The 27193-nt window shown below is 39.2% G+C and overlaps 1 protein-coding gene across 3 annotated transcripts in view; it reads left to right on the forward strand.

Moving 5' to 3' along the window:
• The first annotated feature begins 15531 nt into the window (after positions 1–15531).
• LOC126484026 (uncharacterized) overlaps positions 15532–27193 on the forward strand; it is a 250502-nt gene continuing 238840 nt past the window's right edge. For all 3 annotated transcript variants that reach the window (XR_007587798.1, XM_050107360.1, XM_050107359.1), the window contains exon 1: positions 15532–15586. The gene's annotated coding sequence lies outside the window, so the exon portion shown is untranslated. The remainder of the gene's footprint in view (positions 15587–27193) is intronic.

A 27193-nucleotide genomic window follows, 5' to 3' on the forward strand; every position in this document is an offset into this window, starting at 1 on the left:
TTCTATAGTGTTCCCATTTTTCTACATCTTTACAGAATCTTATTGCAGCATAAGTCTCCCTTTTGGTTTTGCATGACTGTTTTATACCTTTTGTAATCCAAGGCTTGCTTACAGAATTGGAAGCCCTGTTTCTGACCCATTTCTTGGGAAATATTTCTTCAAAAAGAGCACAGAATTCATTTATGAAACAGTTAAATTTAGTATCAACATCATCATGGCTATATACTAAAGACCAATCCATTTGCTGCAACCTGTGGTTGAAAGTTCCTTTAGCCTCTTCATTAATTACTCTTATGAATTTCCATCGAGGAAATTCTTTTTTGAACAGATTAACGTCATAAATAGTGAGAATTTGTCCATCATGATCTGAAAGCCCACTTATAACCTGCCTGACAATATAATTCTGATGTCTATTTACATCTAAAAAAATGTTGTCTATCATAGTTTGCACTCGGATGTAATTCTTGTTGGGAAGTTTATTACTGATGTCAGATTGTGTAAGGTCATCACAATCTCAAAGTCTATTTTATTCTTATTTTCTGTCAAAAAGTTTATATTGAAATCACCTAATACTACAATATCCTTCGCTTTTGAAAGTAACCATGACAGTAGGAGTTCCATTGAATGCAGAAAAGTTTTTATGTCACCTGAAGGAGCCCTGTAGTCAGCCAACACTATTATTGGGTATAATTTAGTTGTTATTTCTGTGGCACATGCCTCAAATTGTTGTTCCACACAATATTTCTTAATATCTATAGCTTTGTATGCTACACTATCCTTAACATAAATTGCTACTCCACCTTTATCTTTACTTTCCCTACGGTAGTATGTTACTAAAGTATAACTTACTACAGATGGCAAGGCACATTTATCAGTAACATGGTGCTCAGTTAAGCACAAAATCTGGGCATTATTTATACTGTCCTTTTCACTAATGTTAATAAGGAGCTGATCTGTTTTGTTTAAGAGGCCCCTTATGTTTTGATGGCAAGGCACATTTATCAGTAACATGGTGCTCAGTTAAGCACAAAATCTGGGCATTATTTATACTGTCCTTTTCACTAATGTTAATAAGGAGCTGATCTGTTTTGTTTAAGAGGCCCCTTATGTTTTGATGAAAGAACGAGATGCCTTCCTCTTGCTTTTTCATTCTATTAGTGCTGTTACCTGACTGAGAATCCATTGGAGTCTGCCTTGAGACAGGAGAGAGGAGACACCTGACACTACCTACTGTTGTCCCTTCTTTTTCTTCAGGCCCACACATAAAAAATCGTTGAGATGAGAAGGAGGCTCAGCATTTCTTCTGTCCAACAGCCTTCAATTGGTTGTTTTTGATGGTGGTGCTGTTTCTGACACTTCAAATGTTGGTTCTACCACTACTGCTGTGTTTCCTTGTGAACTTGGAGTCTTCTCGTTTTTGTTATTTTCGTCTAAAATAATACTTGGATGGTGAGGAACAGTAGTTCTTTTGTTGTTGAAATCGATGTCCACTGTCCTTCTGTTAAAATTTGGTCTTTTTTTACATGTTTTGCTGCTGCTGATGAAGTTTCTAATGAATTTTTTTGAAGTGTTTTCGTTATGGAGTCAGGCGATGGCAATGCAATTATCGTTTTGGCTTTGAATTTATTTTGATGGTTTTTTATTACCCTGGTTATCAGGCTTGTCACATATTCTTTCCCCAAGCCATTCAGGTGAAGTCCGTGTTGCGTGTGGAATCTACGTCCAATACTGCTTATATCCACGCATTTCACGTTTTTAAAATGTCTGCAGATTTTTGCAAACTGACTGTTGGCACTTTCTATTTCCCTGTTAACACATGACCATCTTACAAGATCATAGCGATGCGGAATATTGACAAGTATTACGTTAGTGTGAGTGAGGTTCCTCAGACACTGTTTAAGATCGCGCGTTGCACTCGCTGTTTCATTTTTGTAGACATCGTTTGCGCCTCCCATAAGTACAACGAAGTCTTTATCATGCAGATTTTTTGCCTCTGCGGATTCGGTCATTTTTTTAATTTCGCTAAGTGGGGCTCCCGGTTTCACTATACCACACGAAAATGTTTTAGTTGTTTCTTTTAGTTTACTCGGAAGTCCACGACCATGGCTGTCTGAAAACACAAACAGTTTCCTGTTATTGGAGTTCACAATTTGCGAATCGTTTTGTATTGTTTTACTACACACTTCGACACAAATTTTGGTTGGCACATTTATATTGACCTCCTTCACAGTTGACTGCGTCAGTAAATTTTCTTCTCTTACCTTATTCCCCAAAGTGCCTTTTTGCTTTTCCCATCGTTCATGCGAACTGTAAGTGGCATTTTCACTATCGGCGATCGAAAGTACTTGAAATGTGTTTTCGTGCACAAAGCTTGCGAAACTTTCGCAGGTTTTCTGAATTTGCATTTTGGACTTGCTGTTCTTGCAATTTACATTAGACCACTTTTCCGTAATGGACCAACAATATACAAAATATTAACGTCAGTCATTACACAGAAATTAATGACGCATACAACACAGAACAAAATTATAAATGAAGATCAAAAAGGCTGTTGCAAAGGAGCACGAGGGTGTAAAGAGCAACTGATACTAGATGCAGAGGTGACATGTCAAGCTAAAACTAAACAAAGGTCACTGCACTACGCATACATTGATTACCAAAAAGCTTTTGATAGTGTACCTCACTCATGGTTACTACGAATATTGGAAATATACAAAGTAGATCCTAAATTGATACAGTGCCTAAACATAGTAATTAAAAATTGGAAAAGCACACTTAATATCCAAACAAATTCAAATACGAGGGCGGTTCAGAAAGTAACCTCCGATTGGTCACAGTGCGGGTTGTGGGGGGAGTAGCGACGCCATCTGTGCATTCACGTACTCAACAGGTCAGTCGGCATCAAGCCGTGGTCGAGTGAACGTTGTACATGCGCTAGTTTAGTTTTTGTGGAAGTTTGAAATGTGTGCTGCAATAGAAAACCCCGCCAAATGTGAAGTGCGTGCTGTCATAAGGTTTTTTACAGCCAAAGGATATTCTGCAGCAGCTATTCATCGTGAGCTTTGTGCCGTGTACGGACCAAAAGTTATGAGTGAAGGAGTTGTCCGTGAATGGGTACGTTTATTTAAAAGTGGACGAAAAAACGTTCATGATGAAGAGAGGAGTGGTAGACCATCATTGGTAACTGACGAACTCGTTCAGACAGTTGATGCAAAAGTTCGTGAAAATCGACGTTTCTCAATGTCGGAGTTGTCTACTGGTTTTTCACAGATTTCTAAGACTCTCTTGTACGAGATAGTGACAGCAAGATTGGGTTACCATAAGTTCTGTGCACGATGGGTGCCCAAAATTCTTACCGACCACCACAAAACTCAAAGAATGGCCTCTGCATTAGACTTTCTGTCACATTATGAGGACGAAGGAGAACCATTGTTAAACAGAATCGTGACCGGTGACGAAACCTGGATTAAGTACGTGAACCCTGAGACAAAAGAACAATCAAAGATGTGGGCACATTAAAATTCGCCTACCAAACCAAGAAAAGCCTCGCAAGATTTTTCTGCCAGAAAACTGATGGCAACGGTGTTTTGGGATGCCAAAGGGGTGTTGTTGGTTGAATTCATGGAACGTGGTACGACCATTAATCAAGACGTGTACTGTGAAACAATAAAAAAGTTACGACGGGCTATACAGAACAAACGCCGTGGTATGCTGACTTCCGGTATCGTTTTTTAGCACGATGACGCCCATCCTCACTCTGCTCGCAGAACAACGGCCCTTCTTGAGTCCTTCAAGTGGGACGTTATCAACCATCCACCTTACAGCCCAGACCTGGCGCCAAGTGATTATCACCTCTTCATGCATTTGAAGAAATGGCTCGGGTCACAGCAGTTTGATGACGACGAAGAGCTCAAAGATGCGGTCACAGGCTGGCTCCAGGCACAAGCGGGTGATTTTTATGCAGAAGGAATTTCAAAGCTTGTGAAGAGATACGATAAGTGCCTCAATCGCTATGGAGACTATGTAGAAAAATAGTGCAAAGATGTAGTTGTAAGATGTATATATTAAAATATTTTTATTTAACTTGGTGTATTTTTTTAAATCAACCGGAGGTTACTTTCTGAACGGCCCTCGTAATATCACATCACAGCCAATACAGATTAAGCGTGGAATATACCAAGGAGACTCATTAAGTCCTTTCTGGTTCTGCCTTGCTCTGAACCCATTATCCAACATGCTAAATAATACAAATTATGGATATAATATTACTGGAACATACCAACACAAAATCACACATTTGCTACACATGGATGATCTAAAACTACTGGCAGCAACAAATCAACAACTCAACCAATTACTAAAGATAACAGAAGTATTAAGCAATGATATAAATATGGCTTTTGGAACAGACAAATGTAAAAAAAATAGCATAGTCAAGGGAAAACACACTAAACAAGAAGATACATATTGGATAACCACAGCGACTGCATAGAAGTGATGGAAAAAACAGTTGCCTATAAATATCTAGGATACAGACAAAAAATAGGAATAGACAATACAAATATTAAAGAAGAACTAAAAGAAAAATATAGACAATGACTAACAAAAATACTGAAAACAGAATTGACAGCAAGAAACAAGACAAAAGCTATAAATACTTATGCTATACCAATATTGACCTACTCATTTGGAGTAGTGAAACGGAGTAACACAGACCTAGAAGCACTCAATACACTTACACAATCACAATGCCACAAATATAGAATACATCACATACATTCAGCAACAGAAAGATTCACATTAAGCAGAAAGGAAGGAGGAAGGGGATTTATCGACATAAAAAGAACCTACCTTATGAACAGGTAGACAATTTAAGAAAATTCTTTATAGAACGAGCAGAAACTAGCAAAATACACAAAGCAATCACTTATATAAATACATCAGCTACACCATTGCAATTTCATAACCAGTTCTACATCCCTTTAGATCACATAACATCAACAGATACGAGGAAAGTAAATCGGAAAAAGAAAACACTACATGGCAAGCACCCATATCATCTAACACAGTCACACATCGATCAAGACGCATCCAACAAATGGCTAAGAAAAGGCAATATATACAGTGAGACGGAAGGATTCATGATTGCAATACAGGATCAAACAATAAACACCAGATATTACAGCAAGCATATTATTAAAGATCCCCAATACCACAACAGATAAATGCAGACTTTGCAAACAACAAATAGAAACAGTAGATCACATCACAAGTGGATGTACAATACTAGCAAATACAGAATACACCAGAATACATGACAATGCAGCAAAAATAATACATCAACAGCTTGCCATACAACATAAACTAATAAAACAACACGCTCCCACATACAAATATGCTCCACAAAATGTACTGGAGAATGATGAATACAAATTATACTGGAACAGAACCATTATAACAGATAAAACAACACCACATAACAAACCTGACATCATACTCACCAATAAAAAGAAGGAATTAACACAACTGATCGAAATATCCATACCCAATACAACAAATATACAGAAGAAAACAGGAGAAAAAATTGAAAAATACATCCAACTGGCTGAGGTAGTCGAGGACATGTGGCATCAGGTTAAAGTTGACATTATACCAATTATACTATCAACTACAGGAGTCATACCACACAATATCCACCAGTACCTCAACGCAATACAGCTACATCCAAACGTATATATACAACTACAGAAATCTGTAATTATTGATACATGTTCAATTACCCGAAAGTTCCTAAATACAATGTAACATATACCGTACAGTTAAAAGGAAGTCACGCTTGATCAAGGTCCGCGTCACTTTCCATTTCTAACCAGACATAACATCTGAGAAAGGGAAGAAATAATAATAATATGCAACACAATTAAAAGTAATGACTTATTGTGGCTCTTTAAAAAGATGTGGTGATCAGGATAAAGCTGGAATGCTAGATTGAAGTTTATTACTTACTGTGAGATGAAAAGGACCACAAAAGGTAAAGCGAGAGTGAAAATGATCATGTTTAGTCTATACTTAAGATAGGATTTAAGCAAAGCTCTCTCGTGAACCTGAATCTGCACTTTTGTTACCTTTCAGATTTCCTGTTACACTGAAACCAGGCACAGTGATCACTGTAGGAGAGTGATAAGTTGAGTGATGGCTTACCGTATTAAAGTGCAGCAAAACCACATAATGTACATCACGGTGTGCAGCAAGAGTAATCAGACTTTGTATAACAAATGATTTAGACTGTAGGTTCTACAACAAAGGATGCAAATATGCATACGAAAGCACACTGATGGTGTGTAATAGTTGTACTGTCAAACTTTTGCTTCCAAGAGGAATTAAGCTGCTAAACATAAAACAAACCTGTACAGAAAATAGTGGTTAAGATACATATTCAATAACACAGAAAGTAATTTTAACTAATAGTAATCTTATTATTCACCGTTATCTTAAAGCTACAAAAAACAGCATTCTTATATTCATCAAGACAGAAGAAAGCAAGAAGGAAGGAAAGATAACAAGGAGGATTCTACAGGAACTTCTTTTGTTTTTTTACAGAAAAACAATGTAATTATTCCCGTGACTCAAACACACAGAGTTCAAGGTTATCATACTTCTCAGTATGATACTTAAATAAAAGACAAAATTTAATTCAGATTATTTCCATAGGTAGTAAGTTTCAGATGCTGATGATCTCTGTGTTTAGCACCAAAAATTAAATCCAGCCATCCATACAAAACGTTACACTGTACATTCCTTCACCAATCTGACACTTGATTTTTCTTAAAAGCTGTGAGTATATAATTTGACAGGTTCAGGTAGGAAGGATGGTAATATCTGAGATGAAATTATATAGTGCTGCTAACTATGCTGACTTACATATCAGAGTGCTGGTTTAATTTCCATACTATCATACTTTGTTATCTTATCAGGCACTGTAACCCAAATGAGGGAAGCAATCCATTCGGCATAAGCGAACACTAAGAGTACCTTCCTTAAATACCATACAGATAATGTAGTGAAGTTCAATAAGGAATTAAAGAACTTTCTATAGGGCATCTTCTTCTACTCTACTGAAGAATATCTTCACAGAAACACTCAAATTTAAAGTTTTACATTAATGTATAATTAGAATTAGCACTGTAAAACAGAAATGTAACTTCCACTTAAATTAAATGTCCATCTTTGAGTTCTTTCCACATCCCAGACTACTCTCCATGAAATATGACTAATGTAGTATAAAATCAATTTTTGTAGATTTAACAGTATATTTTTTAAAGCAGTTTGTGTGCTCCTAATACATTAGTCCATAAATAAGTTCAATAATATCACTGTGAATAGCTTAGTTCCAGTTGTAACAGATATGAGCATATTTTGAAAAAGTGTTGAGGGAGTTTCTGGCAAATAGTACAGAACCAAATTTGTTCCATATCACTCCTTTACAACTAGTCCAGTCATTGAAGACCAAAAAAGGTCGAGTAAGTGAAGAAATGGTGTAGTCAAAAATTTTTGTACTGTGGTAGGAAGCAATGTCATGAACAACATAAAAATCGTGACTAGTGTGGTGTGAGAGTGGGGGAGGGGGCTAATGGTGGGGCATTTAAATGTCACCATTTTTACATTTTTCTTGAATAATTCGAAAATCATGGTGTTTATCAAAAATGTTTCCTAGCACAAAATCAAACTACATTACATCACCTACGAAGAAGGTCCTATTCATTTTATTCTCTGGGACTAATAGTTTCTGCTTTGCAAGGGATGGAAAAGTCATAGGGTATTAAAAATAGTCTTTTAATGATATCAAATTAATGTTTCCTTTTAAATTGTGTGTAGTAGAACCACATTAAGGGATATTGAGTTCTGAGGTTTAACAAGTTGCAGGGGTTGGGAGTGGAGAGTAGAAATACAAGGGGAAGTAGTCATCAGATTGTGGCCGTGCACTTCCCTCCTTCACAGATCTGCAAACTGAAGAGCGTACAGATGGTTCCTCACTCTATCTATCCCACTAGATAACAAGAAGCAACTACATGGTCATCACAAAATTATACTGACCATCGTAAGTGCACCTTATGAATCACTAATGTTGTAAATCTCTGCATACTTTTCCATGTTGATAGAGGGATAATGGATTCTTGGTTGCCCTGAATGGCAGCTGTAGCACTCTACTGGTTCACCATGAGCACTTCTAGCTTTTCACTTTAGAGGCAGCCTATTCCTTCCTAGTGTTTCCTGTCTATTTCTCTTATGCTAACACACAAATAACTTCACTCAGCTCATAATTACATAGTAATTTTCAGTTTATTAAAAAAAATAATTATTTGCAGTTATTAAGTGGGCTACTATGTAAAAAAGTTCATCTAACTGTCAGCTGTTTACTGTACTGAAGAGCCTGCCCCAAGTGGAACATGCAATCAATATGTATTCAACAATGTCAACTTCATTCTGTCCACTATCGCTGACTATTTAAATACTTTTTCACAGGATGACGGTTATCCCAGTCTCAGCTCTCCCAACATCTGAAGAGGCCCAGAGGCTTAATTTACTTCCTCTTCAACAGAAGTAAGTCACTAGCTATTACGAAACTTCAGATATTTCAACATAAGTCAAGTAATGTATTGCAGCAGATTACTATTCTAGAAATGAATGTGATCAGTCCCATTCAGTCAAACATACACACCTTAGTGAATAGGAGAGATTTACACAATCTACCAGATACTAAAAGGTATCAGATAGATTATATAATGGTAAGACAGAGATTTAGGAACCAGGTTTTAAATTGTAAGACATTTCCAGGGGCAGATGTGGACTCTGACCACAATCTATTGGTTATGAACTGTAGATTAAAACTGAAGAAACTGCAAAAGGGTGGGAATTTAAGGAGATGGGACATGGATAAACTGACTAAACCAGAGATTGTACAGAGTTTCAGGGAGAACATAAGGGAACGATAGACAGGAATGGGGGAAAGAAATACAGTAGAAGCAGAATGGGTAGCTTTGAGGGATGAAGTAGTGAAGGCAGCGGAGGATCCAGTAGGTAAAAAGATGAGGGCTAGTAGAAATCCTTGGGTAACAGAAGAAATATTGAATTTAATTGATGAAAGGAGAAAATATAAAAATGCAGTAAATGAAGCAGGCAAAAAGGAATACAAACGTCTCAAAAATGAGATCTACAGGAAGTCCAAAATGGCTAAGCAGGCATGGCTAGAGGAAGAAAGTAAGGATGTAGAGGCTTATCTCACTAGGGGTAAGATAGATACTGCCTACAGCAAAATTAAAGAGACCTTTGGAGAAAAGAGAACCACTTGTATGAATATCAAGAGCTCAGATGGAAACCCAGTTCTAAGAAAAAAGGGAAAGTAGAAAGGTGGAAGGAGTATATAGAGGGTCTATACAAGGGCGATGTACTTGAGGACAATATTATGGAAATGGAAGAGGATGCAGATGAAGATGAAATGGGAGATATGATACTGCGTGAAGAGTTTGACAGAGCACTGAAAGACCTAAGTCGAAACAAGGCCCCGGGAGTAACCATTAGAACTAATGACAGCCTTGGGAGAGCCAGTCCTGACAAAACTCTACCATCTGGTGAACAAGATGTATGAGACAGGCGAAATACCCTCAGACTTCTAGAAGAATATAATAATTCCAATCCCAGAGAAAGCAGGTGTTGACAGATGTGAAAATTACCGAACTATCAGTTTAATAAGTCACGGCTGCAAAATACTAACGCGAATTCTTTACAGACGAATGGAACAACTAGTAGAAGCCGACCTCGGGGAAGATAAGTATGGATTCCGTAGAAATATTGGAACACATGAGGCAATACTGACCCTACGACTTATCTTGGAAGTTAGATTAAGGAAAGGCAAACATACGTTTCTAGCATTTGTAGACTTAGAGAAAGCTTTTGACAATGTTGACTGGAATACTCTCTTTCAAATTCTAAAGGTGGCAGCTGTAAAATACAGGGTGCGAAAGGCTATTTACAATTTGTACAGAAACCAGATGGCAGTTATAAGAGTCGAGGGGCATGAAAGGGAAGCAGTGGTTGGGAAGGGAGTGAGACAGGGTTGTAGCCTCTCTCCAATGTTATTAAATCTGTATATTGAGCAAGCAGTAAGGGAAACAGAAGGAAAATTTGGAGTAGGTATTAAAATCCAGGGAGAAGAAATAAAAACTTTTTGAGGTTCGCCGATGGCATTGTAATTACGTCAGAGACAGCAAAGGACTTGGAAGAGCAGTTGAATGGAATAGACAGTGTCTTGAAAGGAGGATATAAGATGAACATCAACAAAAGCAAAACAAGGTTAATGGAATGTAGTCGAATTAAGTCGGGTGATGCTGAGGGAATTAGATTAGGAAATGAAACACTTAAAGTAGTAAAGGAGTTTTGCTATTTGGGGAGCAAAATAACTGATGGTGGTCAACGTAGAGAGGATATAAAATGTAGACTGGCAATGGCAAGGAAGGCGTTTCTGAAGAAGAGAAATTTGTTAACATCGAGTATAGATTTAAGCGTCAGGAAGTCGTTTCAGAAAGTATTTGTATGGAGTGTGGCCATGTATGGAAGTGAAACATGGACAATAAATAGTTTGGACAAGAAGAGAGTAGAAGCTTTTGAAATGTGGTGCTGCAGAGAAATGTTGAAGATTAGGTGGGTAGATCACGTAACTAATGAGGAGGTATTGAATAGGATTGGGGAGAAGAGAAGTTTGTGGTACAACTTAACTAGAAGAAGGGATTGGTTGGTAGGACATGTTCTGAGGCATCAAGGGATCACAAATTTAGCATTGGAGGGCAGCGTGGAGGGTAAAAATCGTAGAGGGAGACCAAGAGATGAATACACTAAGCAGATTCAGAAGGATGTAGGTTGCAGTGGGTGCTGGGAGATGAAGGAGCTTGCACAGGATAGAGCAGCATGGAGAGCTGCATCAAATCAGTCTCAGGACTGAAGACCACAACAACAACAACCAGTAACACAATAAATGGTGAGAGAAGTGCAGTAACTTAGTGGTCATTCATTAATTCACCACCATGTGACTACAAAACAATTGCAGGGCTTTACAATATGCTGTCAAAGATAGATAGTAGGAAGATACCACATTTATCAACATTAAAAGGTCACGGACAACATCACATGTACAAATTATACAGTAAACTACTGGAAATAACTAGTGATTTATTATACTGAAAATAACTCAGCTACATAAGTAAGAATTCTGTGAAATTATTTCGTCTGCTAACATAAGAGTCCTGACCAGGAGTCTGCAGCTCGTGGTCGTGCGGTAGCGTTCTCGCTTCCCACGCCTGGGTTCGATTTCCAGCGGGGTCAGGGATTTTCTCTGCCTCGTGATGACTGGGTGTTGTGTGCTGTCCTTAGGTTAGTTAGGTTTAAGTAGTTCTAAGTTCTAGGGGACTGATGACCATAAATATTAAGTCCCATAGTGCTCAGAGCCATTTGAACCAACTGAACAGGAAATGCTGGGGAGCAATAATCTGTCTGCAAACCAAAACGCGAGGAGCACCAGTGGTGAGGGAAATGCTGAAAGAACACTGTGGCTGCTGTATAGGACGAGTCAGAATCAATTCTCTTGTAGCAGTGCACGAAAGTGTGCAGATATTTAGTGATGGGATGGCGAGGCCCGGCGACTCGAGCGCACCGAGAATTCCTCGAGCCTCTAGTTCTCAATCAATTCTCGAGAAGCTCACGAGAAACGGCTCGGCGGCGTGTGCCGCTGCGCGCCAGTTAGCTGCGACAACATACGCCTCGCCGCTGTTGTTTTATGAATTGAATGCCGCCGCTAGACAAACACGCTCGCTGCTCGCAACTAGTATGTCTCAGGTTTCATTCGAGTAAAATTGTTGTTCAAATCAATATGGACACTCGAGAACGAACATCATGGTGCTGGCAATACTTTACGGAGGGTGGAGATAACGTTACTTGCATCATTTGTCGTAAAAATTTCCGTAATGTATCAAAAAATACAACAGGCATGATTAACCTTAAACTGCGCAATTTATCGAGCAATAAAACAGCGACGTCCGTGGATACAGAGGCTCATTCTTCCAATAGTGCGAGGCAGACAAAATATCCAGGTACGTATGGTACAAATCGTGAATTCCATGCAAAAGTTCGGGTAGTGTCCGAAGCGGTCCGCCACGCTTAAAAAACATTGATTTTTTTAATCGCACTCCGATAACATACAACATACCCCAAAATCAAACATATACTATCCTAGCTTTTGCACGATACGATACGTAATTGTATTGGACTAGTTGTCGAGCATAACGTATCCCCTTGCAGAAGCACTGATCTAAATCTTATGTTTCTCTTCATAGAGGGAAGTAAACGGCAACAACAGCTTGATGAAGCACTAGTGGCCATGATAACAGACAATTTTCAACCGCTTTCAATCGTCGAGGACACTGGTTTTCGACGTTTTGTTGGACCCACAATACTCGATACCAAATCGAAAAAAGTTGCGCATCATGATTGGGGACGAGGACGATTACCATAAACAGAAAGAGGCTGTAAACTTGGCCGTGGAAGACTCTACTTCTGTTTCTTTGACGACCGATATTTGGACCTCACTCAATAGTGAGGCATATATTGCTGTAACTGGTCATTTCATTAACACTAATTGGTGCCTGAAAGCTTTAGCTCTCGAGGCATTCCGTTTCCCGGAAAAGTATACAGCGCTAAATATTAGTGAGGCGTTAGATAACGTGATTTCAAAATGGAACATTGAAAACCAAGTTGAAAGCATCGTAACTGACAACGCCAGTAACATGACGGCAGCAGTACAACTTATTCACAGTGGCAACATAGATATGTAACATGTGGCTTGTTTAGTACACACCATCAGTTAAGTTGTGAAAAGTTCTTTGAACAGCAACAGTGAGCTCTGCAAAATCCGGGAAAAGGCCAGAAAAATTGTTAGCTATTTTAAAACAAGTTGCAACGCTAATGAAAAACTCCATGAGATCCAGGATCTAATGAAAAAACCTGTTCATAAACTGAGTCAGGAAACCGATACCCGATGGAATAGTATGTTTTATGTGCTACAACGTCTAGTGGAGCGAAAGGAATGCATTGCAGTCTATTCATCATCTTTGTATTCAGGTGTAGAGAACCTCACATCTGACGAGTGGCGAATTTTGAGCGAATGTTTATGTGTGCTGGAGCCATTTGAAGTGGTAACAAGTGAAATCTCAACTGAAAACTATACCTCTCTTTTGAAATCTATTCCAATAATCAGACAGCTAATCCTAACCGTATGCAATGGGAAGTGGGCTACCATGACAGCGCAAGAGCTACAGCAACATCTGCACAACTCACTAATATCCCGGCTAGGATTAATAGAAACAAACAAAGTACATGCCGTTGCCACAGTTCTCAACCCAAGATTCAGAACGTTACCATTTACGAATCCCATTCATTCAAAACATGCCGTTGTAAGCCTAATTGCAGAGTGCACAAACGTGGTAGAGACCGTACGACACTAGCCACGAGTACCATTTCGTACAAAACGCCAGTAGTTCCTTATGGGCTTCTTTCGATGAAGAGGTTTCCAATAAAAATCTAATGAAAAGCGGTTGTGATAGCATAGATCTGGAGGTACAACGATGTTTAGAATAACCGTACCTACAACGCACGGATAATACTTTACACTACTGGAAAAAAAAAAATGAAAACAGTTACCCAGGTCTAGCTGTCGTGGCAAAAAAATATCTTGCAATACCTTCAACTTCAGTTCCCAGTGAAATAATGTTTTCGAAAACAGGACTACTTATAAACAAACAAAGAAGCAGACTAAAAGGCCAATTGATTATTAAAATCATATTTCTAAACAAAAATCGACGGCAGTGCAGCGATGGGATGTAAAAATGCCTTCTACATCTACATCCATACTCCGCAAGCTGAACAACTTTTGTTTCCTTTCTTTCTTCAGTAAGTAAACGCATGTATGCAGTTTCTGTATATAAATGGCTATAGCACTTCTCTTTTACTTTTAAGCATGCATGCAGAATGTACAAAGTAATTTATTTTGTAAGAATAAAGCTTCTGTTTCATGCGAATTCTGTGCGTTGTTTTAAACAATTCTATGATTTTTGTCTTGTGAGACACATACTAATATTTCAGTACACATTAATAATGGTAGTACAGTTGATGTCAATCATAGAATTTCAAAGTTTTCCGTGCACGTACGTATGACGAGTACGACCGCTGCGACTCAGTGTTGCGTGTACTGAAGGTTTGCGCAATTTCTCAGCGAACGCAGCACTTTCAACTTCTCGAGCGCACTCGAGAAATTGCCTTCGCGTCGCGTGTTTCTCGAGCGCAATCATAGCCCATCTCTACAGATATTTATGTAGCTTCTGCCCATGTGCCTTTCATGGAATAGTATTATTACTGAACCTGCATAGCACGTAGTGTCAATGCACTTTGTAGAAAATAACCCCCGCTCTGGACCTGTCCATAGTGCGGCACAAGTGATTGATAAGAATTGCTGCGGAGTGTCGGTATAACTTTGTGAAACACTTTGTAGTTGCTTCTTGTGACGAAGTGTGATAGATAGTGGAGAACCACCTACTCACTCTTTAGTTTGCCGATCTACGAAGGAGGGAAGTGCACGACCACTATCTGACGACTATCTTCCCTCGTGTTTCTACCCTCCACTCCCAACCTCTTCACCCTGTAACAAGCCGAGAACACAACTGATGCCTTAATACGACTCTACTGGATGTTATGTACAAATTTAATATTAATTTTATACCATTAAAACACTATTTTTAAAACCTGCGGGTTTTCCATCTCCTGCAACATGGAAACTGTTAGTCATAGAGAAAAACTGAATAGTACATTCTTTCTAGGAAATGAAATGTAGTTTAATTTTTTACTGAGAGACATTTTCTCTAGAAGCCACGGTTTTCGAGTTATTCGAGGAAAACATAAATAAGTGACATTCAAAAGCCCACAACCTTTCCTGATATTTTGTACGCAAAGCCTTCGAATTCTCTCGTATCTATGTGTTTCACGGTACTGTAATGATTTTCTTCAGGTTTCCTTCTGTTCTCTCCGTGGTTCTGACACATCAAAAGATTTCATTCTAACATCAACATTTCATAAGTACCAATGCTTTGACATACTTCAACTTTGACGCATTTCAATTTGTTAAGCCATGTATTGCCTTGTAGATAGCCGGTAATTAAATGTGTTTTTCCCCGGTACGTTTCCTCTTGCGATATTAAACTGCTAAGAGATCAATTTTGTTTTGATAAATTGGGAAATATATATTTTTCACGTTACTAAAAAGTCACTGTATAGTTATTTCTAAAGTAATTAGTGGTTTCTGTATACCGTAACATCTGTGCGCGACACTTATTTTGGCGCTGTGGCATTTATTTTGTTTGCGATGTTCACTTTGTTTCTGTCAGGCCACCACTGGCTATTCATATACGAGCTGGTCACGTGTTGTCAGTATAAATTTCATGGCGGGTGTGTGTTTGACCGAAGACGACACACTCCAGCCATTTTATAGGTAAGATAGTAACTACGGTATATTGTCCTATTCGCCAGACTTAATTTTTCAGGTTAGCCATTTGTTGCCTTGAGCAGCACTTTATAAACTGCATAGTAAAATGTTATCATTAAGGCAGTGCCGTAAGCGAGCAACCAACATTTGAGGCTCTATGCTAAACAATAATAATAACGATGATAATAATAACAAATGCTATGGTTTAAGGATATCCCAGAAAAAAACTAAGGATCTCAGCCTTGCAACACACTGAGTCTGTTCCCATAGATACATCAGACGACAGTATTAAAACTTCACAAAACAATGGGAGAAAAGTTAGCTCTTAAACTGACATTTATTGGCACACTCTGGATCGTGAACAATTCTTTTATTGTGTTGGAATTCATCGTCTAACAACGCAACTAAATTTGAATATGACTACGTTCGTTTACTTGAAACTGTTGTTTTAAATGGAAAGTATTTGTGAATGTAATACGAATTTCATTGCAATAAATACATTAACCATAGAGACATAGTGTCAAGCGTATGACCTTCTGATAGTACTGACAATATGAGACTTGATCGAATGTATTGAAACTGTTCCAATATGAGTGGATATTTGCATATTGTTGACCAGTATCAGGTCGTCGGGTTCCAGAACTGAATGTTGTCTGTTCTGGAGGGAAACGCTTTTTTCCTTCTCGTTGTACAAAAGATGAAATTTGCAAATAGGCTGCAACAGTTTTTCGAAAATGATGTAGCATAGCCTTTTGTTCATTGACTGACTAGTGCAGCAAGAATGAAATCAGTTCCAGTATCGTCTGTGCTAATATATTAAAGATGAAATAAGAAATTGCTTAAAGTATCTGTAAAAATGTCAAGCAATGAATATAGTAAAAAAATTCAGCCTGTACCTTGTGAAAACAAGTCTACTTTGGGTGTTACGAATCTTGTCCAAGGTGAAAAAACTGATGTAACAAACTACCACCCAGTATCCCTGATGACAAGTTTTTCAAAGGTCCTTGATGAGAAACTGCTATTCAGAAGAATTGTTAATCACTTGAACAGCCGTAATATTCTCAGTCAATGTCAGTTTGGTTTCCAGAAAGGCCTATAAATTGATGATGCTATTTTCTCTTTTGCCGGTCAAATTCTCGAATCTCATAACAGTAAATTGGCACCATTTGGAATTCTATGTGAACTTTTACAGATAGGGAAAAAGCATAATAATTACTGACGGTAATGGAATCCCAACTTTCTCCAAGTGGGGCACAATCACCCAGTGCCTAAAGACTCAGTATTGGGACCCTTACTGTTTCTTATCTTTGTAATTGACCTTCCGCACTGCACCACATCTGTGAGAAAGTTCACCCTATTTGCTGATGATACTTATCTTCTAGTTGATAAAGCAACAGGGAACAACCAGGAAACATCTGTGAACAAAGCATTTGATGACATTCTGAAATTGTTTAACTGTAATGGACTCTCTCTGAATATAAAAAAAACTCATTATGTACAGTTTCATATGGCACATAAAGAATGAGGGGGTATAAATATAGAATATGGTGGACAAAAAATAAAATAAGTCGACTCAGCTAAAGTTCCTGGGTGTGTACATAGATTGCAAACTAAGTTGGTTCAACCATATCCTAGATCTTGAAGAGGGGGGGGGGGGGGGGGGAAGCTACATTCTGCAACATTTGCCTTAAACATAATTGCGTCAGCCACACACAAGGATGTCATAAGAGCTCCTTATGCACTTTTGTCTTATGGAATCTTTTGGGGCCACCAGCCCTTGGCAAAAAAAGTTTTTATTGCTCAGATATGCATTGTGAGTAGTGTGCAACCAATGCACTCATGCAGGAATCTGTTTAGGAAACTACAGGTATTTACAATGATACCTCAGTGGGCCTACATATACGCCCTTGTATGTTTCATTTATCATGGTCACAACACAATGTCAAAAGAAGACTTTCTTAGCAACCAGTCAAACTATACCCTTGTACAGAAAGGAGTAAATTATAAGTTTTAGGCATCAAAATTTACAATGCTCTACCCAGTGTCATCAAAAGTCTTGTTCCTGTAGCAGCAAAGTTCAAGAGCAAACTGAAGGAATACCTAATATGAAAGTCATTCTATTCAATTAGTGCATAGGAAGAAGTTTTTATTATACTAAGTTAGCCATTCAATGTAAGCATTAATGTAAACTATTTGTTGCTGTATTGTTATATTGTTGCTCAAATACTTTGACATTGTTAATTTGAATGTTCACACATGTGTTAATTCTGATGTGTGTAATATGTTTTTTATTTCTTCTAGTGTTCCATGTTGTTACTATGTAAAAATACTGACTCGTCCCATACCCTTGCAACTCCGTTGCTAAAAAAAAAAAAAAAAAAAAAAAAAACCCACTATATAGCGGAGAGGCACAACAAAAAGACTGTCAACCAAGTGAGCTTTCAGCCAAAAAAAGGCCTTCATTGGAATGAGACAGAAAACACACACATGCTTAACGCAAACACAACTTGCACACACGACCACTGTCTCTGGCTGCTAGGTCTTTTTGGCCAAAAACCTTGTGTGTTTGACAGTCTTTTTGTTGTGCCTATCTGCGATTCAACTTCTGCACTATATGGTGAGTAGCAACTGTTCTTTCCATAATATTGTCATCATTCCATCCTAGATTTTCAATTCTTTATGTACTTCAGTGTTGTGTGTATGATGAATTAGTATTTAAAAGTGTTGTGTTATTGGCATTATACATCGGAAAAAGGTTTTTGAGGTTGTTACAGCAGTCTCCATGACCTGATGACAGTCGTGGATACCTTAAATAGTGCTTGTTATGTAGACTCATACTGAGGAGCCACACTTTCTGCTGAGATCTACTGTATTTGTAAAACTGACTCACTCCATATTCTACTGTTAGGTAACAGTTATGGTTCCCTGAACAAGCAGATAACTTAACTCATTCTGTACAGTGTGGAGTGTTATTAGTTCTATGATTAAAATTAGGCTTTGTCAAAGCAGTTTGCCCTCCAAAATCCGTGTAGCATAAATTGCTTTTTTTGTCGCAGTGATAGTGCGAGTTTCATTAGTGTAATGTGCAGGAAGTAGCTAGGAGTAGGACACTAGCAATCACCATTGACTGATAATTCTGTCAATATCACATTCGTTCATAGTTCATAAAGAGTACAGAGACTACTCCATCAAGTGATGATGTGTATTTTAACTACGAATATTGTGGCCCCCACAGGAATATGCGGTTTAAGGAGTGTTTTTGTGAGTATTGGTTCAAGCGTATTAAAAATGTCATAAATCAGTCCACAGTTGGTAAACAGGGGTAGTCCACCTCCTGAAGATAGTCTCCCACTGTCCCCACAGCAGATGGGTACCCTTCCTCTGAGTGAGCTGCCCCTACTTCTGAAACTTTCCTTCATAAGGAAGTAACAAACGTTTCTGAAAGCTGCATAATAGCTTTTTTTCTTTCCATTTAAATGATTATGTTGGCAGTGTTTGGAATTTGCCTTCTGAAAGCAAATACTAGCAAATCATTCTGTCACTTTGTAATCCAATAGTTTTATGTGGCATGTGAAGTAATTGTTTTTAATGGGACTAGTTTTGCAGTGTCATGGTTGATTTATGTTGGGCGTCGTCAGAATGGAAGAAGACATCATCAAATCATGATGTGTTCTATGCTAGACATATTGTCTTCACTTAGCCTAGTTCGGAATAATGAAAATAAGGTTGTGAGATACTCCCTGTGATACGCAAAGTTGGAATACAGTATCAGAATTAAAGACCAAGCAGTATTAAAGCAATTAACTGCCAAAGTGATATTGATGATGGACGATCTTCACAAAGGTTGTAGGTAAATTTTGTGCAGTGCTGATAAGTGAAGGATTAGCAAGTGTGTCCTCGAAACATTTCAAAGCATCAGCATGTATTTGCTAGAGTAAGTATAAAGATACTACTGCAAACAACCAAATAGTATTTAGAAGGCAGCACAGCGGCAGGAGAACACGTGTGCAAAACTCCCCCCCCCCCCCCCCCCCCCCCCCCCCCCCCACGCGCGCGCGCACACACACACACACACACACACACACACACACACACACACAAGGTTTTACTATGCAAGCTTTTTTTTATTTTTATTTTTTACCTTGTCTATTATGGATTGTTACATTCCTAGGTACTAAATAACATAAAAAATTAACAGTATATATCTCCTCAGAGAGCTGACTTTTTTTTTTTACTGCTTAAAAAAAAATCTTATTGAAAATTCTTTTGTCTGTATATGTTCTTATTTGCACAGGGTTTTTTTTGTCCATGTATTATAAAACCAAAATAAACACTTTCTGATATTTACCCTCCTTCGAGAGAAAAACTTGTAGGGAAAACAGTGAGGTCATGCCAGAAACACAAAACTACCAATAAAATCAATAATAATGATGCATAAAAACATGAAACAGGTGTGAGCATGGCGAAAATAGGCCAACTTTCAAAGTTATTAAGATGATACTACTCTCCCATACAACAGTCAATATCGAAGCTCTCTTCCCAAGAATGATTGATTTTGGTTTTTAGTTCATTTGACGGCTTGTATAAATGCTACCATTTGAAATGCATTGTGGGATCTTTTGGCACTTGCATATACAACAAAGACCGCAACGATAAAGAAATCTTAACACGTTGCTGTGTAAGTTTGTTCTGGCAAGTGTATCATTATAATTGAGTTGTTGTTGGCAACTTTCAAAGTATGTATGCAGGGTTATATGTCGAGAACTGTGTGTGTGCGCGCGCGTGGAGTTTTTTTACTGCTGTGGACCATGTAAATAACCAACTGATTAAACTTCTAGCTTTTTCTTAAATATTTTTTTTTATTTTATACATTCAGAGCGCTGCCGTTTCCAAACTTATCACTTTGCTCTAGTTTTATTTATATATTTCTCTGTGTACATAGGCATCTAAAATTTTCTTTTGATATAATGTAATGGGATAGATTAAAAAAATCTACTCACTGGGGCCAAGCACAGCGGCAGGAGAACACGCGCGCGCAACGCCCCCCCCCCCCCCCCCCCCCCTCCAACTCTCACACACAAAAGGTTTTACTATGCAAGCTTTTGGGGTCAGTGGCTCCTCCTTCCGGCAGAAGGGTTGAAGGGGAAGAGGAAGAGGAGTGCAGGAAAAGGGCTGGAGAGAATTAGGAAAAGAGGTAGAGTTCGAAAAAGTCACCCAGGACCTTAGATTAGGGGAGACTTACCTGATGGGATGAGAAGGAAAGACTGATTGTTGGGGTCTGCACCAGAAGAAATTTGAAAACCTGAGAGGGTAAAGGTGGTAGACAAGGTAATATGTAAGACAAGAGATTACTGCTAAAACACCGTGCTTCTACATCTACATTTATACTCCGCAAGCCACCGAACGGTGTGTGGCGGAGGGCACTTTACGTGCCACTGTCATCACCTCCCTTTTCTGTTCCAGTCGCGTGTGGTTTGCGGGAAGAACGACTGTTTGAAAGCCTCCGTGCGCGCTCGAATCTCTCTAATTTTACATTCGTGATCTCCTCGGGAGGTATAAGTAGGGGGAAGCAATATATTCGATACCTCATCCAGAAACGCACCCTCTCGAAACCTGGCGAGCAAGCTACACCGCGATGCAGAGCGCCTCTCTTGCAGAGTCTGCCACTTGAGTTTGCTAAACATCTCTGTAACAATATCACGGTTACCAAATAACCCTGTGACGAAACGCGCCGCTCTTCTTTAGATCTTCTCTATCTCCTCCGTCAACCCGATCTGGTACGGATCCCACACTGATGAGCAATACTCAAGTATAGGTTGAACGAGTGTTTTGTAAGCCACCTCCTTTGTTGATGGAATGCATTTTCTAAGGACTCTCCCAATGAATCCCAACCTGGTACCCGCCTTACCAACAATTAATTTTATATGATCATTCCACTTCAAATCGTTCCGCACGCATACTCCCAGATATTTTACAGAAGTAACTGCTACCAGTGTTTGTTCCACTATCATATAATCATACAATAAAGGATCCTTCTTTCTATGTATTCACAATACATTACATTTGTCTATGTTAAGGGTCAGTTGCCACTCCCTGCACCAAGTGCCTATCCGCTGCAGATCTTCCTGCATTTCGCTACAATTTTCTAATGCTGCAACTTCTCTGTATACTACAGCATCATCCGCGAAAAGCCGCATGGAACTTCCAACACTATCTACTAGGTCATTCATATATATTGTGAAAAGCAATGGTCTCAATAACACTCCCCTGCGGCACGCCAGCTGTTACTTTAACGTCTGTAAACGTCTCTCCATTGATAACAACACGCTGTGTTCGGTTTGCTAAAAAGTCTTCAATCCAGCCACACAGCTGGTCTGATATTCCGTAGGCTCTTACTTTGTTTGTCAGGCGACAGTGCGGAACTGTATCGAATGCCTTCCGGAAGTCAAGGAAAATAGCATCTACCTGGGAGCCTGTATCTAATATGTTCTGGGTCTCATGAACAAATAAAGCGAGTTGGGTCTCACATGATCGCTGTTTCCGGAATCCATGTTGATTCCTGCAGAGTAGATTCTGGGTTTCCAAAAAGACATGATACTTGCGCAAAAAACATGTTCTAAAATTCTACAACAGATCGACGTCAGAGATATAGGTCTATAGTTTTGCGCATCTGCTCGACTACCCTTCTTGAGTTAATAAGAGTGAAAAGCTAAGTGTGTTGTATGCAACAGTGGTGGGAGAGGAACAGTGAAAAATATTCAGCTCAGAAAATGAAAGATGTAGAAAAGTAAAGTGGAATGAAGAAATGAATAGCTACTGTGAAGAAATGCCAAAATAGAAGAAAGTGGCATAAATTAAGCCTAGTTGAGTGGCAAAAATCAAGGACATGTTTTAGTGCTAGTTCCCACCTGTGTTCTGAGACACTGGTGTCTGGGGAGAAATCTAGATGGCGTGTGTGGTGAAATGGCCACTGAGGTCATTAATGTCATATAAGGCATGCTCTGCAACAGGATATTGTGTGTTGCTGTGATACACACTTTGCCTATGCCCATTCATCCTAACTGATAAATTGGTGGTAATCATGCTGATGTAAAAGGCTGAACACTGTTTCATAACAGGCGGTATATGACACATGTTGTTTGACTGTTGGCTCTTGCTTTGATAATACGTGTTTTGTCGGTTACAGGGCTGGTGTAGATGGTGGTAGGAGGTGCACAGCACAAGTCTTGCAGCAGGGATTGTCACAGGGGTTGGAGCTTTAGGATAGGGAGGTGGGTGCATGAGGAGCATAGGGTCTGTCAAGGATTGGGAGGATGACTGAAAGCTATTCTAGGTGTGATGTGCAAAATCTCTGACAGAATGTATCTCATTTTGGGGCATGATATTAGGAAGTGATGGCCATGTTGAAGTAGCTGATAAATACATCCAAGACCAGAATAGTACTGATTGACAAGTGGTGTGCCCCAAAGTAGTTTTGTGAAGGGATCAGCAGTATCAGGTTTGGATGTGATGGCCCTGGAAATATATGTTTGAACTAGGCTGGTGGGGTAATTACATCCAGTGAAGGCTGAGGTGAGAACGGTGGTGTATTGCTGTAAAGAGTCTGCATCCGAACAAATACATTTGCCTTGAATGCCAAAACTGTATGGGAGGGAATGCCAGACAATGCAAAGTATGGCAACTGTCAAAATTTAAGTACTGTTGTTTGTTAGTGTGTTTAATGTGGATAGATGTGTGCAGCTGACTTTCAGTGAGGATGAAGTCAACATCAGTGCCATGGTATTCAGAATAGGACCATGTGAAAATTAATTGGGAGATTCCTGGAATTTTAACAGATCGGCCTCACCAGGAATCCAAATAGCAAAGATGTCAGCAATGTATCTAAAACAAACCAGTGGTGAAGGCTTATGAATTCAGGAAAGCCCCTTCCAAGCGACCCATGAAAATGTTGGCATAGGAAGGAGCCATCCTGGCTTCTGTGGCCATATCCCAGATCTGTTTGTATGTCTGTGCCTCAAAGGCAAAGTAGTTGTTGGTAAGTATGAAGTATCAGGAAGGAAATGTTAAGTAGCAGACTGACATGTTCATGGGAGGTATTGGTATAGTGGGAGGTGGCATTAGTTATGACAAGCAAGCTGGGTGGTGGGACTGAGACTGGCACGGATTTCAGTGGATCAAGGAAATGGTAGGTACCTTTAATATAGGTCTTTGTGCTATGGGTTGCAGCTGTTGATCATTAAGATAGATGTACATTCGGTAGGTGTTTTGAACCAGCAACTAAAGGACGGCCAGGATGCGTGGCTTTGTAGATGTTAGAAAGAGGGTAAAAGGTATGGATGTGTGGTTTGGGTGGGCTAACACCTCAATCCATAGAACTTCTCACCCAACTCAAGCCTTATTCCTAAGATCCAGAAACCTGGCCGTCCTATAGTTGCTGGCTTCAAAGCACACACTAAACATATATCTGTCTTAGTTGATCAACACTTGCAACCCTTAGTACAGAGACTTCGGTTCCAAACCAGGGTATCTGCTCCGAGCAGCAATTTCAGGGGATGCCAAATTCATATTCTTGGGAGAAAAATACCTTGTCTCACAAAGCGCCTAATATCCAGGGAATGTTGGTCTATCTATTATTCACACCAGGGGAGCACCTGTCGCATCTAGACGTAAAAAAACTTTACCGCAGACAAAAGGGGACCGAACTATACGATCCGAGCTGCATAAACCTAAATGGGTGAATGCCAGTTGTGTACGTGGTTGACTGGATATGGGGTCATTCCATGCCAAGTGGTCTAAACCTTCCCACCATCATGTCTCCAATTTTCTTCAAATTTTATCTGTAGCACTAGTCAAGTGCTAAATTAAGTTTCTCAAGATTTCAAGCCTCTAGCTGCAATACTTGCTGATCTACACCCCCTTGTCTGAAGGGTAGTAAGTTCGCATGCGCGCGACATCAGACAAAATGCCATTTTTGGGGTCTCATAAAATTGAAACCAATTCATAAGAATGGTTAGTAAGATGAGACCCTGTACAGTTTTTTGTGCTGATTCAAACGAAATTAATTATAAGATTACTGATGCAAAATCCGGTCAAACAAGTCGACTCAAAGTGTACCCCTAATTCTGTCGTGACTTAATGCGACAAATTTTGACCAATATTCAGACTGCAATAATTTCCTTGCAGATAAAGATATGGACTTGAACTTTTTACCAAGTCTTATCTTTGTGCTGGACATAATACAGCTGGATTTCCAACTACCCAGGCTTTATAGTCGCCTTGCAAAATCTCTTCAAATTTGGCAGTGTCAGCGCAAATGGCTTTATTTACCAAAGTTCAAAGCCCATTACTACAAAATAGTCAGCCTGGATTTAATTGTGAATAGTATCATCTGAAAGAGAAACTCTTGCTCTACGAGATGGATATATTTTTCTTTTGCAACGCTTCCATTAAGTGCTTATTTACTCAGGTGAAAGTATCTTATATTTTGTGTGCGCAGTGCCCTGCGTTGGTCCATGATGGCTGAGCCATTACTGGTTATCACAATAAAACCAGCATCCCCATCGCCATAGGGGCCACGCCCGATAGCCATGCAGTAACAGCCACGGGTGGGTATCTTTACTGCAGGTTCCCAAGCCTGATTACAGGGTGTCTTTACCACAGGATCCCAAGCCTGATTGTGGGTTTCTTTATGCAGGTTCCCAAGCCTGTCTTCCTCAGTTACTTCATCATTCTGGAAGCATCGTTGATTTGCAAGAGAATGCTTTCAGGAAAACTGTATTGCCGACCAGATGATGTCACTGATGGAGCTGGAATAACACCAATGATAAGTTGTTCTGGAATCCAGCAAGTATCACGTCTTAAGGGCCAATAAAATGAACTTGCAGGACCATGAGGATGCATAAAGCTTATGAAAGCATCTTTCTGTTCGACTGAGATTTCAACGATGTTTCCAATCCACCATTTCTTTTCATAAATGCAAGCAACATACTGCCCAGGCTGAAGATCCATGACTTGAACTACTACTTCAGCAGCACTAATTTTGGCCAAAAAAGATGTCGCATCATTAGAAACTCTACTGACCTTAATTGTCGTCATATCAATGGGCAAAAAATGGTGGTTTTCTCTTGTGCCAGCTAGAGTGTGCCCTTGCAGGAATCTTTCTTCTTGAGAAGCTTTTTCTTCTTCAACTTCCTCTTTGCTGATGAAAAAGAATTTGATTCCATTGATATTATCATTGCAGAAGTTGAAAAGATCTTTGGGTGTTAGAATCTGGTTTTCATATGGACGTTGCAAACTTGCTCTTGCTGCCAACCGTTTTGTTGTGCCTCCAATGCCATCACAAGGCGACTTTCCATGGCTTGTTCCAAAGAAATTCCATTCTGCTGTTATTTCAAAATCTTCTTTGTGATAGCATAAGTTGAGAAAATTCTTGAAATTCTTATATTGTGCAGCTGAACCATCACTGAAGTAGTGGATGTGGCTTATTTTGGAAAATTGCATCTTCAGGTAATTGATTACTTTTCCAATGTAAACATGGACAGTAATCGTATCGTGTCGAAGGCAGTCACTAATAACACAAAGATTCACACATTGCACCTCTTCGTTTTCACAGTAGTAGACTACAAATGGATGAACTGTTGCTTGACTGTTTTCCCAGTGAAAGCCTTGCACTGCATCTTGAACAATAAATGAATAGTTTTCAGCAAAATCCATTAGTATTATGAATTCGCCTTCTTTCAAATCAGTTTTGAGAGCTTTCAGGTGCTGGCTTTGATGCTTGGCAATGTAGTGATGACAAGACAGGTTCCAAATTTTTGCTGCAATATCTTCAACATACTCTTCTGTTGAAAGCTGCTTTGTTTCTAAAGTATCCCTGTCGGTATGAATCCATTGTTTGTACTCAATCAGTTCTTCAGGGTCATTATCTTCAAAATATGTTGCAATAACTGCTTCTACACCTTCTGGACCAGGGCAGTTTTCACAACGATGAAGCATACAATCCTTGTTTTCCAAGCTGCAAACAGCTTTGCTAAGAATTTCCTTGTAGTCTTCATTGATTGATGCACCAGTGAGCATAAGCTTGACATTTTGGTGTATTGTACAGACACAAACTGAGTGCATTCCAGCAGAGCCAACTGTAACACACCATTTTGGTCTAAGCTCGCAAAACTTTGAGAAGCCAATTTCTGGTCCATTTTGCTTCTGATAAGACACGTACATTTCCTTCAAATTGCAAAGCAACAACCGCTTTTGCTTGTACACCTTTGTTCCTGAAATTCTCACAGGCACACAGTCTTTCTTCCCTGGACAAAGTCTGCTGAATTCGTCATCTTGAAAAAAGTCATGTACTTTCTGGACAACTTCATCTGAAAGCTTCCTTCCTTGCCGATTTGCTGGAAAAGCTAGAACACCTTGCTCATTCTTCAGTTTTCTCGCTTGCTTTACCATTCTTTCTGATACATTAAATGCTGTTGTCGTATCTTTAATTGTCCAGCTTCTTGGAACCAAGGTCAATATTTGAACTTTTGTCCTACGATTTGACACTTTACATTTTTCTTTCAACTCTTCTATAAGATTATCAAGATCTGCACAATTATTGCATGGGCGACTTTT

The sequence above is a fragment of the Schistocerca serialis genome, chromosome 6 (genome assembly GCF_023864345.2).
Source record: "Schistocerca serialis cubense isolate TAMUIC-IGC-003099 chromosome 6, iqSchSeri2.2, whole genome shotgun sequence".
NCBI lineage: Eukaryota > Metazoa > Arthropoda > Insecta > Orthoptera > Acrididae > Schistocerca > Schistocerca serialis.